Raw genomic sequence first — 17,094 nt, 5'->3', positions numbered from 1 at the left:
AAGGGCCTCTGCTTCAGATGTCAGGAAGGAGGAGGCAGCTCCTAAGATACGAACATGTACACCTCCATAGATATACCTCGAGTGCCTATGAAACAGGGATGGGAATAAGTCAGGAACAGGGCCTGCAAGCCAGTCTTGGCCTGCCAGACCATTTCCCCCAAAGCATGCCCACCCTCTCTGCTTCAAACACACTTTTGAGATGCACCAACACAGCCTGAGTCATGATGAAACAAGTGTGAGGTCTGCCCTCGAGTGTTTGAAACATCCCTCTCTCCTTCACTTAAAGGAGATGGGGAGTGATGCTGCAAACAAGGCTTTGGGTACCCAATGTTAAGCAGGATCACTCTTCCTTCATATCAGTCCATGTGACAGGAAAGCGATTCTGCCAAGCGCTGGGTTGGGTGCACAAGCGACGCTTCGCAAGGCAGCTTTGCCTTTGCAAGCAAAAGCAGCAAACCATCACTTGCAAACTCCATCCTTGTCCCCCCCCCCCATCCCAGTCAGTGGAGAGGAGAGAAACAAGCCGTTTGACATCCCAATGCTCAGAGCTTCCTAAAGTGCCAACTTGGGTCTGGCAACGTCCCTTGCAATGCAGTTCCCAAGTGGGAACCCTGCCCAAGTGATTTTTACATGTGGGCAGCCCCACCCCCACCACACCCCCATCAGATTTGGCCTGCTAGGCTAAATATGTCTCTAGCTCATAATCCTGGAATTATTATTCTTAAAGACAGATCTTGAAGCTGAGGCTCCAATACTTTGGCCACCTCCTGAGAAGAGAAGACTCCCTGGAAAAGACTCTGATGCTGGGAAAGATGGAGGGCACAAGGAGAAGGGGACGACAGATGACAAGATGGTTGGACGGTGTTTTCGAAGCTACCAGCATGAGTTTGACCAAACTGCGGGAGGCAGTGGAAGACAGGAGGGCCTGGCGTGCTCTGGTCCAGGGGGTCAAGAAGAGTTGGACACGACTAAATGACTAAACAACAACAACAATTATTACTATTACTATCATCATCATCAAAATTTGTATACTGCACTATACCCGTAGATCTCAGGGCAGTTCACAACATAAAATATTTAAAAACACACAAAACACATAATAAAAATAAGAACAAAAACCAATAATCCCCCACTCCCGCAACACATTTGAAAGGGCATTTGGATGTCAATCAGCCAAAGACCTAGTTAAAGAGGAACATTTTTGCCTGGTGCCTAAAGGTGAATAATGAAGGCACCAGCTCAATCTCCCTGGGGAGAACATCCCATAAATGGGGAGCCACTGCAGAAAAGGCCTGTTCCCGTGTTGTCACCCTCCGAACATCTCATGGAGGAGGCACACAAAAAAAGGCCTCAGAGAATGATCTCAGGGTCCAGGTAGGTTCATGGGCATCTCCAGGTATTAAACCATGTCTTAAACCATGAGGAACTGCTACTATTGTAGGTAAGATGGGTTAATGCTGTAACCCAGTAAGGAAACTTCTTATGCCCCAGGCCAGAGGACACGCTTTAGCATGCTGGATCTCTGCAGGTTTGGCATTTGTTCCTCTGCAAAACCATGCTCATAACTCATCCCTTCAAGCATGCTTCTGCACAGGCAAAGAGTTTTTCTCAATTCCAGTTACTATTTGGTAAACATCCACAAGTCCTGACAACATGAAATAAAAACCTAAGCTATCAACTACAAGCCACACTGTGAAATTTACAGTAGTGCATTACTGCATTCAGGAGATCTCCCAAGCTCACTGTTTGATAGGACCATAACTCACAAGAGCCCAGCATGTAAGACCAAAACAGCTCTTTAGAATAACTGGATCAATCTCCACCATGCAATTGAATTAAATTATATACAAAAGGCCTAAGAGCCTGGGTTTTTAAAGGAAAGACGGGAACACCAATGATAAACATGAATTAATGCTCTAACTTCACTTAATTCCTACCTGTAGAGTTAACTGTACACAAATAGCCCACTCAATGCATTGACCTATGCAAACTCTAACTATAAATCAGTATTCATGCTGTTAGTTACAACTCTTCCCTGTTGGTCCTCAAACAGGTATTAATTGGTTCCAGTTAAGTAATTGTGTGTGTGTTTAACTTAGTCCTCTTCAGGCTGAAGAAGTGAATATTCCAACGCTAGCAGAATAAAAGGATGCATTCATTTCACGTGGAATACCAACACACACAACAGTATTACACACAGCAGTGTTTCTCCCTTCCTCATTTTATCATCTTCCCAACAAGCTGGAGCGTTCAAACATCATGTTCAGCAATGGAGCTGACAAAGCCAGACCATGGGTGGACTACAGGAGCCACCTCACAGGACCTCTGTAAACAGTGTCGGAAATTCCCCAGACACCTTTTGCATCTGGCGCAGGTCGAATTGCAACCATGCGGTTGGCAACTTACATCTCCATCTGGCTGGTCTCCTTAATCAGGAAAGCATAAGAGCTTATTTATTGCATTTATATTCCACTTTCTTCTCCAAGGAGTACGTGGTTCACCCCACCCCGTCCTCAGTCAATCCCTACAGCGAGTCTTTGTGGTAGGCGAAGAGGCTGTGACTGGCCCAAGATCATCCAGCGAGCTTCATAGAATCATAGAATTGTATGACAGAGTGAACCCTGATCTCCCAGGTCTGACACTCTAACCACTACACCACACTAGCTTCCTAGTGTCCTTCTGCTATGGGGAAGCTATATAAATTAAGTAGGTAAAATAAAGATTGGGAAAGCAAAACGTCACTTAGAGAAGGACCTGAAATATTTTCCTTGAAGGTTGAATTTGTTTTATTCTGGATTGTTTCATTTTATGCTTTAATGTGTTATAAACTGTTTTGATATTGTTTCTTTAAAATATAAAGCATTAATATTATTATTATTATTACAATGGTACCTCGGGTTACATATGCTTCAGGTTACATACGCTTCAGGTTACAGACTCCGCTGACCCAGAAATAGTACCTCGGGTTAAGAACTTTGCTTCAGGATGAGAACAGAAATCGTGCAGTGGCAGCGCGGCAGCAGCAAGAGGCCCCATTAGCTAAAGTGGTGCTTCAGGTTAAGAACAGTTTCAGGTTAAGAACGGACCTCCCGAACGAATTAGGTACTCAACCCAAGGTACCACTGTATTATTATTAAATGGTGCCTGGACAATCCGTTGTAGGTTTAAGGTGCCATTGGCACCTTACATACCTGAGCTTAAATATCTGAGCTTCTAGCACTGCTCTGTAAGGTTCTCCTAAACTACAAACTCCCAAGATCCCTGACCACTGGCCATGCTGGCTAGGACTGACGGGAGTTCATCAACATCTGCAGAGTCACAGGTTCCCCACCACTGTGGGCACCACCTGCCCAAGTTCTCCTGTCCGCCCGGCAATTAAAGACACAGAGGAGCTATATCCTACTGAATCCTGAACTGTGCAAGTCTATGCAATTTGCTATCACTCTTACTCAGATGCCAATATTGAGGCACCATCAAGTCATGCACTGTCTCCATAGTAAGAGAAATCACACGGAACATACTGCTTTGTGTGGTGGACCCAAAGCCACAAAACTTTCATCTAGCAAAAGCAAAGGCCAGTGGTGCTCCGAAACCCAACAGGAAAACCTTCTTAGGGTGCAGATTTTTAAAGCCCCTTATAGCACATTTAGCTAAATAAATGGCTGAAAACCAGCCCTCTGAGTTAGGCAATCAGTAAATTCCAGCTTTCAGTAAGAGCACCTCTCTCCCTGTAACATTTCTCGAAACTATCCCATAAACTGCTTGGTTAATGCTTCAGTTATAAGGGGGCAACCACGGTGGTGTGTGTGTGTGTGTTTCCAACCTATTTTCAGATGTTATCACAAATACCCCGTTAAAGACTACCCACAGGGCACTCCACAGAGCTCACAGCCCTCTCCATTAAGCATGAAAGGAAGACGGTTCGTTTCAAACAATACTTTAGGGTAAGATTCCCTAATTGGCAGCAGCTGAATGATCTAGGCTTCTAAGCTGATGCACATGGCAAACTTGGTTTCAGGATACTCCTCTGGCAAGTTATCAAACTAGAGAAGGAGGGAAAGGAGAAGAGACAAAATACAGTTCATGGGCGAAGCCTGAACTACTGACATTTCCAATTCCAGAAAAGATTTCACAATTGCCTGGGTACTTTACGTTCAGCGTCTAAAAGTAAATAAGATTCATAGCCCACGTCACTTGTGTCATTCAACAGACTCGAAGCCAGAGATAGACACACTTCTACCTGCTCTATGACACATCCTTTGTAGTACCTCCACAGCAGACTTCACCAACCTAGTGCCCTCCAGATATTTTGGAATACAACTCCCAGCAGCTCTAACCAGCGTGGCTGAGTTGTAGTCCAAACCATGTGCAGGGCACCAGGCTACTGTGGAGACTTCAAGAAGCTGGTCATATATTTAAACAATTCATTTGTTTAAAAGTGCCCCATGCTTCCAATACATTGCATCATCACTGGACTTCACTGCCAAAAGTCAGCCCATGCATAAAAAGGTTTTGCCCTTTGTACACTTAGAAACAGTTTAATTGATAACATTCCAACCAGAGTCTACCCTTTCCTTAAAACTAGACTTAAGACCATTAATGCAATCAACAACAGATTTATGCAAAGTATATTCAAAACATGGAAGGAGAAAACAGAAATATTGCCTCTAGGTTTATCCTCCTTGCTCCCCTTGGCTTTCCAACCACTATTTAACAACTTTTTTCAACAATTCTCTGCGATAAGGTGGAAAACCAAACAACTATACCTTTTAATTGACTTTTACAAGGTCAGTTACCCATTAATAGGTCATGAATTGCAAACTAAAATAGGAGAAATTCAAATATTCTGGCTACTTCGTTATCAATTGCAAACGTTTTTATCCAACCCAACTGTGAAAATAACAGCCACAAGACAACTAGTCCCTTTTGATAAACTCCTAGCTACAGGAGGTAGAGCGACGGTGTCTGTAATTTATAAAATATTTCTCCAAAATATTGTAGGATTTCCCAATGTAATTAAATAACAATGGGAATTAGATTTAGGTCAAGAAATAGATTTAACTCAACACAATGGTCTAAACTGCCTTTTAAATCAATTTCTGCCAGTATAAAGGAGCTAACATTAAAACTTAACCCCAAGAAAACCAGCACAGATACACCCAGGAGTGGCAGCAATATGTTGGTGAAGGTGCCTATCTATAGGTACATATTTTCATATGTGGTGGGAATGTGCCAAAATCCAACAGTTCTTGTTCTCAGGTTTACATGAGATTAGCAAAATTACTAAGCAGAAAATAGAAATAATACCAGAACTAGCTTTACTGACTATATTTCAATGTAATAATGCAAATCTGCTTAATAAAGAACTCATTTGTCATTTGCTATCAGCAGCTAAAAATATAGCTAGATATTGGAAAAATCTCTCATGGGTGAATGTAGACAATTGGTATAAAAGTATATGGGGTATCGCTCTACTGGAAAAACTAAGAAATAAGTTACAGTTGTTAAGAGAACAGAAACAAAAGGATAACTTAATAACTACCTGCTGTAATTTTATTATGCATGCAAGTCTTCCAGGTAATAATCAAACCCCTCCCCCCAACAGCATACAACTCAATATGGCTAGAATAATCCTACAAAAAGAAATAATTCTGGGCATCCATGTTCTCCTTTCCCCAGGTTCTCTCTTTCCTACCACATTCATAACCATATTCATATTTATACAGTGGTACCTCGGGTTAAGTACTTAATTCGTTCCAGAGGTCTGTTCTTAACCTGAAACTGTTCTAAACCTGAAGCACCACTTTAGCTAATGAGGCCTCCTGCTGCTGCCACAGGATTTCTGTTCTCATCCTGAAGCAAAGTTCTTAACCTGAAGCACTATTTCTGGTTTAGCGGAGTCTGACCCGAGGTACCACTGTATTCAAATTTATATAAATATATCTAACTTTCATATACTAACAAAGGCAGCATTTAATCTATTAATAATCATCCCTGATCCAGACTCATTTTATAATTAGAAAAATTCCACTCAAATAATGTAACCAAGTGTATCTGAATGTTGCATGATTTTCAATTCATAGATCCTTTATCTTTCTCTACCCTTTTTTTATTTCCTTTCCTTTTCTCTCTCTTTTTTTCTTATTGATAATTAAATAACTATAATATCTCAATCAGAAGCACTTATTTTTTCTATACAACCTAGACTGAGAATGTGTAAGTGTTATGCACTCTTCAATTGTTAAAAACTGAATAAAAATTCTTTTAAGGTATAAAATAAAATAAAATGGTTTCACAACCCTTCTAAAAAGATGCTCAAAGAAACTTAAACTCCAGAACTGCAGGAGTAACCAATAAGAATGCCTCTTGCCATATGCATAAGGTTATAATGACATTCCTGGAAATTATTCACTGTTCAGCTCAGGAGGTGAAATCAGAACACGGGTGCTCAGGTGGTCTCTTGGGTGTACGAGGCTCAAGCCATTTAGTGTCAAGCCCACAGCCCCATCATTGCACCCAAAAGTCAACAGGAAGCCGGGGGAGGGGCTACTGTACAGTAAAACACTCTACTTTCTGCATTAGAGCATTCAGTCATATAGGGCAGCCCCACACAGATGATACAGAAAGCTTAGCCTTGAAACTAAATACAGTGGTACCTCAGGTTACCGCCTGCTTCTTGGGAGAAAAGCAATGACAAACCTAGACAGCATCTTAAAAAGTAGAGGCATCATCTTGCCAACAAAGGTCCATATAGTAAAAGCTATGGTTTTCCCAGTAGTGATGTATGGAAGTGAGAGCTGGACCATAAAGAAGGCTGATCACCGAAGAATTGATGCTTTTGAATTCTGGTGCCAGAGGAGACTCTTGAGAGTCCCAAGGACTGCAAGAAGATCAAACTGATCCATTCTGAAGGAAATCAGCCCTGAGGGCTCACTGGAAGGACAGATCCTTTAAGCTGAGGCTCCAAGACTTTGGCCACCTCATGAGAAAAGAAGACTCCCTGGAAAAGACCCTGATGCTGGGAAAGATGGAGGGCACAAGGAGAAGGGGACGACTGAGGACGAGATGGTTGGACAGTGTTCTCGAAGCTACCAGCATGAGTCTGACCAAACTGCGGGAGGCAGTGGATGACAGGAGTGCCTGGGGTGCTCTGGTCCAGGGGGTCACGAAGAGGTGGACACGACTAAACAACTAAACAACAACAACAACTCAGGTTACATACGCTTAAGGTTACAGACTCCACTAACCCAGAAATAGTACCTCAGGTTAAGAACTTTGCTTCAGGATGAGAACAGAAATTGTGCTTCGGCGGCGCAGCAGCAGCAGGAGGCCCCATTGGCTAAAGTGGTGCTTCAGGTTAAGAACAGTTCAGGTTAAGAACGGACCTCCGGAACAAATTAACTACTTGACCCGAGATAGCACTGTATATTAGTCTGAAGCAGTATGTGAATCTACTGCTACCATGTATTATAATGGTACAAAATGTTTACTTCTGTTTCTAATTCCATAACCAAAGAAAACTTCAATGTAGGCACTTTGGCCAAATGGCATCCACTTATGCTTTTAAAAACAACTTTTTATAGACCTTAGTATTATTCACCCAAGTAGTGGCATCCTTGTGAAATAACTCAAGTTGACTAGCATTTTTCCTGGAGTACTCCAGCAAATACAACATGGACTTGGTTTTCTGCGTTCCAGAAATATCTAGTATAATGAAATGTCCCTGAACAGCTGCTCTCTAAAGCAGTGGATGGTCATAAAGGCCTGAGTTGAAAATAGAATATCGCTGTACAACATTAAGTTAAACATCTTAATCACTGCCCTTATTAATCTATGGGGAGTCTACTTTAAAGTCATTAGTTCATTGTTTCTTTTTAATCTCAATGACTCTCTAATTAAAGTTCTTCCCTAGTCACAGCATTATCTATAGTGAGATATAACAGCTAACTTCAGGTGCATTAAGCTTAAAGCAAAAAATTAACACTCATTAACAAGATTATCTGTTGTGATTAAAGAAGCACAAACAAGGAAAACTGTTTGCAAATTTTGTGAATGAGTGGAAGAGAGTTTAAAACAATACCTTTAAATTAAACTTTTTTTTCTTTTTACCAAACCCATGCAACCCATCGACTCTATTCAAAAGAGAGAAAAACTCTGTTTGCGTCTAGTTATTTCAATGCAACTCCTGAAAATCATAAAGAAGCCTGTTCACAAGCACTTAATTGCAAAAAGTGCTTCATCAGCAGATCCTTAATGCTTTAGCGCTCCCCAAATACTCAACAAGATCTGAAGTGGAGTCTCTTCATTCTACTTAGTGAGGCAGACTCTTCATAGGTGCATGGGAAACCACGTTAAAAACAAAAAACAAACACAAGGGAATGAAGGGACACGAATAACTTATATATATATATATATTTAAAAAACCATTAAAAAGTAAATTTCAACCTGCTAAGAAATTTTGAGCTCAGCAGTAAAATTTCCACACACTGCTAAGGAGGAACTGGCTGTCAGATTTCTCACCCGTCTCCGTCGTGAAAAGAAAAACTGACAGATCACAGGAGTTTGCCTTTGTAAACCAATTCGGGAACTTTCATGCTTCTTATTTGTTAGGTCAAAGGTTAAATTGCTGACCTCTGACCTCCTGCTTAGCCGCCTTTCCCTTTTTCTGTAAAGCTTTATTTCTGGCCTGTATTTACATGGATTAGTCTCTTTTCACGCTAAGAAGGAATCTGTTCAAAGCCAAAGCCTTCGTTCTGCTTCTACAAAAAGCAGCCACAATTATTCAGTACCAGACAATGACCATATTGTGGGTTTACCAAAAAAAAGAGAGAGGGGAAAAAGAAAAACACCACCTCAGCCATGGCGAGGCCCCTTCTTACTGCACAAAACAATGGGCAGGGGGACAAAGTCTTATCCTGCATTCAGAAGAAAGCAAACAAAGCCAGCCCACTGTGAACTTGATGAAGATGTCAAGCTCTCTTTAAAAATATAAAAATCAACAAAAGGAGGGTTTTTTTCCTCTTGTGCAAAAAGAGAGGAGGAGGAGGAGGAGGAGGAGGAGGAGAAGGAGAAGAAGGAGGAGGAGGAGGAGGAGAAGGAGACGGAGAAGGAGAAGGAGAAGGAGAAGGAGAAGGAGAAGGAGAAGGAGAAGGAGAAGGAGAAGAAGAAGTATTGTGACCAGGAGGTCCTTCTTTCTGGTTAAACAGTCCTCATCAGCATAGCAATAAATGTTGCTCTGAATTGTAGGCTGAAGTAGAAGAAAATCACTGCAATGCAAAATGATAACAGCTTGTTGCTAACAATGTCAAGGTGTGTAATTTCCTCATGCCCACCCCAGACTTTACCATGCCCCTCCAATTTTTGAACAGGTGTGGATGTGGGTGGTCTGACATTTTTCTGGCTCTTTACATCACAGCCAGACATTAAGAACCACCACCTCTCCCCAAGTAGTGGATGGAACACACAAAATCTCTAAAACGGTCATCAAGAAGGGAGGAGTCCAAAGTACATTTATCGCACCCAGATTGTCTTGAGACAACCTGGTGCCTCCAAAACACCTTCACATACATTATCTCAGGAAACTCAGCAACCACCTTGAAAGGCGGGTCAGTATTATCCCCATGTTGCAGAGGAGGTGCTGAGAGAATAGCAAGCTGCTTGTCATAAAGCAAATGACAGAAAATTCACGACAGAGACCGTATTTGAACAGGGGTCTTATGTAACAACATGGAGTCCAAGTGGAAGGATTGGTGCCTGGGGCACCAGGAGAGGGGCCACAATCTGTCAGAACCAAGCTGCCACAAGATGTGGGGGGTGGCCATACAGTATGATGTCTTTAAAGGGGGTCGTAGCTCAGCAGACAAGCAGCTGCTCTACGCGCAGAATGTCCAGGATCTCATCTCAGGTAGGAAGGCTGCATAAAGAAGAAGTCCTCTCCCCTGGAAAGCTGCTATCCCTCAGGGTGGACTGGATGGACCAACAGTCTAACACAGGATAAAGCAGCTTTACCTGTTCACAGACCAGGTAATGGAGAGCAGATCTACCAGCAATTATTGGCTGTGCAAACTAAATGGCAACTTCATGTAGCATACCATTGAATTCAACTTGCCTTGGAGTAATAGTGTCAGGAACCGCTGATCTATGTGGTATCCATGTGGTAAGCCACATAATTTCTGCCTACTGGGGAAGAACTATCTGATTTGTATTCACCCATCCAGGCTGACCAGTGACTCCTAGCAGGCAAGAAGAAGTATAAACGACTTCCTTTTCCAGCTGAGTCTTACCTGAGCAGCAGGGTCTACCTGAGCTCTAGCATGTCCTGCATTGCTGGTCTTGCTTTTCATCCTGACTCCTGGCTTCTTCTGCCTACTGGTTTGCCCTCGAATTCCAATTACTCGACAGTCCTAGCTCCCAGTTCCCAGCTCCTGGCTCCTTCCAGACTGCTGCCATGGCCACACCCTCACAAACGAGTGCAGAGAGGACTGCTGCCTTTATGTCCAGCTTATGGGCTTCCCAGAGTCATCTATCTAGCCACTATCTGAAACAGGATGTTGTACTGGCTGTGCTCCTGGTCTGTGATCCAACAGAGTCCTTATAAACTCATAATCCAAGTAGTGTTCATGTCCATTTTTTCAGGCCAAGTTTTCACTTCACTGTCACCTGTGGAAGTCCTACCACAGGAGATGAGGGAGCTGCAAAGATGTACCTGGTGGTATCTCCCAGCAGAGCTTGGGACTTTTGATTATTTTTAGGTAGACCTTGTGTGATCTGCTGAGTAAAATAAAGCTGTTGCTATGCAGAGGTCAGAACACAAAGTAGGAAACTCTTAGTTCCACCAACTACTCAGCCAGCTTCCAGCAGGAATCAGATTATGGGTACACACTGCACTCTGAGCCAGTTCAAATGCAAATTCTCTCAAACAACGATAGACTCCCTCAGAGTTAATAATTTCCCCAGGAAGATTCATCTCCCTTTTCAACCTACTAGTATGTTTTGGAGAAAAGAAACGAAACACAGAGAGAGACTTAGCAGCTAGGCCTTTTAAATCCCTTTGTTGTAAAAGGAAGCAGCCGAAACTGCCATTTCCTTTACTAATCCCGGGGAACATTGAGCACCCCGCCCCCCCGGCCCCGTAACACGCTCATCACTTCATCCTTGTGTTATGTACCACATTTAGGTTTCCAACTTAAAGCCATACGGGATGTGGGTGTGTGTTTAAAGGGAGGAGGGAAATGAAAGGAATACTTTAGCTGCACTAAACCATTTTAAGCTATTCCTTGAACACACAGCAAGATTTTTGCGTGGCTCTCACAAAAAGATGAAAGAGGAGGTCCTTGGAGAGATGGGGCCTTCTGGCTCACTGCGTGGCAAAGCAGAGGATCCAACACTCTTTTCTGATGTCTTCTTTGGCAAGCACACACACGCACACACAAAACCTACACAAAAGCTTCCCACACAAGGGAGGGATTTCACTTTTGTGAGCCTTTCACTTTCAAATGTTCCAGCTTTGGTGACTTATTTTGATCAGTTACTTTAGACTAACAAATACACTTTCTCCCCCACCCTATGCTATTAGTCACAGAGCTATATCCAAATTCTCTTCACTCTTTCTAATAAGGAAGGCCCTTTGGCAGAGGTCTCAAAAGTTCACTGGATTCTGATAACGGCTCATTTCTCGCACACGACACGTGATTGCTTCCTTGAAGAAAACAAAATAGGCAATTTGAAGGTAGAGGAAAAGAAAAGAGGAAACAGGCAGTAGCTCTGGTTTTTCATTCTTACTGCAGTGCGTGACTTTTATAAGCTTCTTTCAGTCTATCTGTATAAGAATTATTCTATTTATTATGAGAATGTAGGTGATAATGTCTATGGCAGTTTCATATCAAAGCTTCCAAGGGCAAAGTTGGTGTTTAAAAAAATCTTGCAGGAAATTTGAAATTAAAGGAACAGGCAGCAGTACCTGAGGTCTGATACAGATAGTGGGCCCCAAAACTGTTTCCATTAATAGCCCATCTTCTCAACTGATCAACCAATTCCTTCACTTTTTCCAAGTTTAGTATCACTAAAATAAAAGGTTAAAAATCAATTGTTCTCCCTCTGTAAAGGCAGCACTCCATATTCAGAGACCACTCAACTGGTGTGGGTGGGTTTAATATTCAGGAAGTCATGCTTGTGATGGCATTGAACATCCAGAACAGGCACAGCCTAAACTAGCCAACATGACACTGTCAGCAACACACAACTTCAGAATCAAACAGGTCTCTTAATAAAAAGTAACAGAACCATAGAACGACATAATTGGAAGGGACTCTAAGGATATCTCCTTGACATCTGAAGGGAGGGTGTTCCACACGGCAGGCACCACTGTTGTGAGGCCCTCTGCCTGGTTCCCTGTAACTTCACTTCTCACAGTGAGAGAACTGCCAGAAGACCCATGGAAGTGGACCTCAGTGTCTCAGAGCCACTGTCTATAATATTTGAGAATTCTTAGAGAACAGGGGAGGTCCCTGCAGACTGGAGGCAGGCAAATGTTGTCCCCATCTTCAAAAAGTGGGGTGGGGTTGGGGAAGCAGACCCAGGTAACAACTGACCAGTGAGCTTGACATTGATACCAGAAAAGGTCCTAGAACAGATAATTCAACAGTGGATCTGTGAGCACTTAGAACAAGAGGCTGTGATTTCTAAGCGTGATCCCAGCATGGATTTCTCAAAAATAAGTCATGCCAGACCAATACGATTTCTTTTTTTGATGGAGTAACAAGCTTGGTGGATCAGAGGAATGCTGTGGACATAGTGTATCTTGATTTCAGTAAGGCTTTTGAGAAAGTCCCCCATGATATTCTTGCAAGCAAGCTTATAAAATGTGGGTTGAACGAGTCAACTGTTAGGTGGATTTGTAGCTGGTTGACTGACCAAACCCAAAGAGTTCTCATTAATGGTTCCTCGTCATCCTGAAAAACAGTGACAAGTGGGGTGCCTCAAGGTTCTGTCCTGGACCTGTTGTTGTTCAACGTCTTTATAAAAGACCTGGATGAAGGAATTAAGGAAATGCTCATCCAATTTGCAGATGGCACCAAACTGGGAGGTGTAGCTAATGCCACAGAATACAGAATCTAGACCGAGGACTTTATGTGGCAAGAGCACTGTTTGAAGAAATAAATGCACATATGAGAAAAATGATTCTAGGAGAATATATTGATGAAGTGCCAGAACTTCCAGAAAAGTAGATAAAAGCTATAGACTCAATTCGGGGGGGGGGGGGCAAGGAAGGAGGAAAATCCTTGAATCCAAGACGCAGTCTGAAAAGCAGAATAGAATGGCAGAGTTGCAATTGGTGTGTGGAGGATGGAAGGAACAGAGCTGCCAAATACTGGAATTTTGATTTTTGGGGGGAAACCCAGGAATGGAGGTGCGGCGGAGAAAGGATTGACTTTGTGTGCAATCTGAATGGAATCTTGCTCTTCTGGTTAAGTGGAATAAGAGGAGAAAGAATGGACAAACAGGACTGGTGGACCAGTATGGACAAACAGGACTGATACAGATTTCTAGATGGAAATGGCACAAGAAATGGATTGGGACACAAATTAAGATTTTAAAGTTAACTGAACTACCATGCATTAATAGACAAATACAATATTTTTAAAAAGCTTTTCTCTTGAAGGAGGAGATAAAGAATAAAGCACAAGTTTTATCATTGTGACGGCAGTAACTGGAGAATCTTCTTTAGACTTTCTGCACTGAAAAAGGTAAACGAATTGGTATCATTGGATGGAAGGCTGGAAAAAACAATGTCCAGCAAAGGGAGGAATAACTGAATAACCTGGATTGAGCATTTTAATATTTTGAAGGAATATTCTACATACTACTGACAGATGGATAGCTGGAGATCCTTTTACCTATTTGTTTACTCTTTTCACTTTTATCTCTCTTGATAGTTTATTATTATTTTTATATTACTACTCTTCCTCATTGTACTTTATTAGAACTGTATACAGATGAAGGGGAAGGACAGTATGGACCCCATGTGAGAGGTGGGTAAGGGGAGATCTCACAAGGTGAGAGACTGTACAAAGAGAGGGATGAGCCCAGGTGAGAGGTGGGAGGGCACACCTTCCTCCACAGGGGATGAAAGTTAAGATAGAGTGATGAGGGAGGATCTTGTAGTTTCTTTTTATGTTCCGTCTTTCTTTAGTTTCTTTATTTCCCGTGGATTAGTTTGTTTCTTTTATTGTGTTGTGAAAATATCTCAAGGGCTGTCCCACGGAAGAGGGAACATGCTTGTCTTCTCCTGCTCTGGAGGGTAGGACTCGAACCAATGTTTTCAGCTGACAGGAAAGGAAATTCCAACTGAGAATCAGGAAGTACATTCTGACAGCAAGCGCTGTTTGACAGTGGAATGGTCTCCCTTGGGAGGAGGTGGACTTTCCTTCCTTGAAGGTTGGGTGACCATCTGTCCTAGATGCTTTAGCTGAGATTCTTGCATTGCAGGGGGTTGGACTAGGTGACCCTTGGAGTCCCTTCCAACTCTACAGTTCTATGATTCACACACTTAGACACTCCCACATACCAAAGCCACCAAGTCTTTCTTTCCAGTTTTCCCTCATTATCCTGCTCAGAGAGGCCTTTGGTGGGATCCCACACTGGATTGTCATAAGCCTCTCACACCAAGGCTTCCATACTGCACAGACCCATTAGAAGCTGGGTACACACTCTAAATGGGACGCAGGTGGCGCTGTGGGTTAAAGCCTCAGCGCCTAGGACTTGCCGATCGAAAGGTCGGCGGTTCGAATCCCTGCGGCGGGGTGCGCTCCCGCTGCTCGGTACCAGCGCCTGCCAACCTAGCAGTTCGAAAGCACCTCCGGGTGCAAGTAGATAAATAGGGACCGCTTACCAGCGGGAAGCTAAACGGCGTTTCCGTGTGCGGCTCTGGCTTGCCAGAGCAGCGATGTCACGCTGGCCACGTGACCCGGAAGTGTCTCCGGAGCGCTGGCCCCCGGCCTCTTAAGTGAGATGGGCGCACAACCCCAGAGTCTGTCAAGACTGGCCCGTACGGGCAGGGGTACCTTTACCTTTACCTTTACACACTCTAAGCCTGCATCTTCTTCAGCCAAGCACAGGCATACTACCTGGATTTTGGTTCACAAATCCTACTCTGGGCTTGTGTGCCTTTCTAGCTTCATATGGGTGGTTTGCAGAAAAGTGGTGAAACAGTATCCATACTTGGCTGGACACTTTTCTGATGATGGAGATCAACTACAGAGAACTTTGCTAACAAAACCAAGGATATCCATAACATTTGAAAGGCAAGGCAGAGACTATATGAATTATGTAGGTACTTGATTTATAGGCCCACTCCCCAAAAAAGGTTGAGTGGTCCACTAAGAACCTCAGCAATTTCCAAGTTGTCTGCGGGGCGAATAAATTAGCAGTTTGGTAAAAAATGGATTATCTCATTGAAAAATGAATCGGCATCAAATGCTTTAAAAAAAAAAATCAGTAAGCACAAGGATTTTGAGTTTTGGAACAAAATGTTTACTAAATTATCTAGTTTTTAAAAATCTGAACTTTTTAACCCACCTTCTCCCTGTAGGAACTTAATCCCCCTAGACACAAACATGCTTCAAAACAGAAGATTACTACCAGACACTAGTACTGTACAGAATAACATTTAAGTTCACACTTCCTCCGATTTTCAAGCAGGGGGTGGTGAGAGTTCAGCTGGGCAGAAGCTAGAGCTAGTTTCTAAATGGACTCTGCCATTTCTTCAAATCCCGTGGCCAGGAGAGCACACCTGGGCAAGTGCTTGCTCCCAAACCAACCTGCCTCCAGTTTGAGAAGAGCATAAGAGTAGACCATCTTAACAGGGCTTCCTCCTTGGGAAGTGAAGCAGACATCATCTAGGGAGAAGGCTTTTAAGGCTGTTACATCCCAGTTATTTAGGATTACTATTGATGGAGAAGGGCCAGAGCTAACAAATAATAAGTATAGGTGAACGTTTTAAAAATGCGGCAACACCCTATATTGGGTTGTCCTAAGAATATTGGACTGAGAGTTGGGGTGAACAGGCATGCAATACTACAGGTGTTCAAGGTCTGACCTGCAGCACTAAGGCAAGGTACGACGGCCAGTGTGGCACAGTGATTAGAGTGTCACACTAGGGTTCGAATCCTACTCATCCACAAAGTTCACTGGGTATGTCACTTGGGCCAGTCACTGCCTCTCCGCCTAACCTACCCTCACAGGGGATAAAATGAGGAGAGGAAGAACCATGAGACCACCTTGAGCTCCTTGGAGAAAAAGTTGAGCTATAAAAGCAATAAATAAATAAACTCTCTCCACAGCGATAAGAATTTTATAAGTGAAAAAATACACTATCTTTAAGTCATTAATAGGGTGATAAAATAGAATGGGGAAAAAGCAGACAACCAACGCCAGCAACATTACAACTTTCAGATAAACTACAACTAAAAAGTCAAGTCAGCTCAAGAGATCAGTATTTTGAGCTGCCCACAATGATAACGGGCTGTGGGTGAAATTTACAGATTTCGAAAGAAGGCTGACAGTTCTGACTGGTGGCGACATTTAACAAAAGGATTTCCTCTGAATGTTGAAATCAGACGTTTGCCAGTGTTCTGGAACTAGAAGCAACTTCAGCCCAACAATGGATTAGAAGCTCAGCAAGACCACATCTTCAGCTTCCTATATTGACCTGAGTGGTTCCACTTTTCTTACCAGGTGGTCCACCAGGGGACTTCAATATGGAACTGCAGGCCGCACCCTGCCTTGGCGTGCAGTGGGGGGAAATGAGGCCAAAACTGGATCCCCATCCCTGCCCCACAGCCCTCCCACTGCCTTCCCAAAGACAGCTAAGCGTGTGACAGGCTTTGGGAAGGAGACACGGGGCACCAGCGGAGCCCTAGAGCCCTCCCACTTCCTTCCCAAAGCCCAGCACCCAACTGGGTAATGCGATGGCAGGGGTGTGGTGTCAAATGTTGCCAAGGGTCACAAAAAAGGTCTTGTGGGCCAAATGCGGCCCTCGGGCCACTCATTGGACCACCCTGCTCTGAACCAATTCCCCCCCCCCAAATAGCACAA

At 43.2% G+C, this 17,094-nt stretch overlaps 1 protein-coding gene across 5 annotated transcripts in view; it reads right to left on the bottom strand.

The window, feature by feature from the left end:
• The window catches only part of DENND1A (DENN domain containing 1A), a 267,383-nt gene that overhangs the window by 231,449 nt on the left and 18,840 nt on the right, over positions 1–17,094 (bottom strand). The window lies entirely within an intron of this gene.

This window comes from Podarcis melisellensis (genome assembly GCF_964234715.1).
Source record: "Podarcis melisellensis genome assembly, chromosome: Z".
NCBI lineage: Eukaryota > Metazoa > Chordata > Lepidosauria > Squamata > Lacertidae > Podarcis > Podarcis melisellensis.
This window is presented reverse-complemented; position numbering and strand designations above follow the sequence as displayed.